Source organism: Cebus imitator, unplaced genomic scaffold (genome assembly GCF_001604975.1).
Source record: "Cebus imitator isolate Cc_AM_T3 unplaced genomic scaffold, Cebus_imitator-1.0 Scaffold122, whole genome shotgun sequence".
Classification (NCBI taxonomy): domain Eukaryota; kingdom Metazoa; phylum Chordata; class Mammalia; order Primates; family Cebidae; genus Cebus; species Cebus imitator.
In genome coordinates, this window is record NW_016107437.1 from 3,635,297 (window position 1) to 3,636,160 (window position 864).

General features: G+C 33.1%; 1 non-coding gene across 1 annotated transcript; it reads right to left on the reverse strand.

Annotated features, from left to right (window-relative positions):
* Window positions 1-295: 295 nt before the first annotated feature.
* On the reverse strand, window positions 296-421 carry LOC119472895. Its single transcript, XR_005202074.1, has one exon. It is a non-coding gene; the product is annotated as a small nucleolar RNA SNORA27 (small nucleolar RNA).
* Window positions 422-864: the final 443 nt, after the last annotated feature.

Here is an 864-nt window from a genome sequence, read left to right on the forward strand (position 1 = left end):
CCATAAATATATATCATTATTATGTGTCACATAAAAACAAAATAATAATAACAACTAATAACTAAAAACAAAAACAAGCCACAGATCATCAAACTCATTAGAGGTAAAGTAAGGTTAATGCTTGAATGTATTAGATTTGGATTTATGATTCCTCTAACTTTGCTGTGGAACATATCATTCATAGCAAAATATTTCCTTTAGCTGATCATATATATATATTTTCTTTCTGAGTTAATTCAATATTATTCCACATTTAGAGTTAATAATTTTCTACCAGACTTTTTTTTCTATTTCAATTTGTTTCCTTCAACAGGATACAAGACCAACACCTAGTTTGCCTGAGTTTTAAAATCATATTTTCTTTGCCCACCTGAATGACCAATAATGACATAAGTCCAATTGGCAAAGTGAAAAACGGGTTCTACTAGATTTTAATACATAGTAAAATATATATAAGTAAACCGAAAGTAATGTTTTCCTTGACAAAAGTATTTTAAAATCACTTTCAATTCATGTACCATGAAAAATGTTTAGATTTTCCCCCAATTATGTAATTGTAGAATTGAGATACATTTTATATACTTGAATAGCTTACATGCTAATAAAGATGATAGTAACCCAGGTAAACTGTGTGTTAGTTTATCATATGTCTCAATGGGGAATCTTTGTTTGTTTGTTTGTTTGTTTGTTTGTTTTTGAGATGGAGTTTCGCTCTTGTTACCCAGGCTGGAGTGCAATGGCGCGATCTCGGCTCACTGCAACCTCCGCCTCCCGGGTTCAGGCAATTCTCCTGCCCCAGCCTCCTGAGTCGCTGGGATTACAGGCACGCGCCACCATGCCCAGCTAATTTTTTGTATTTTTGTT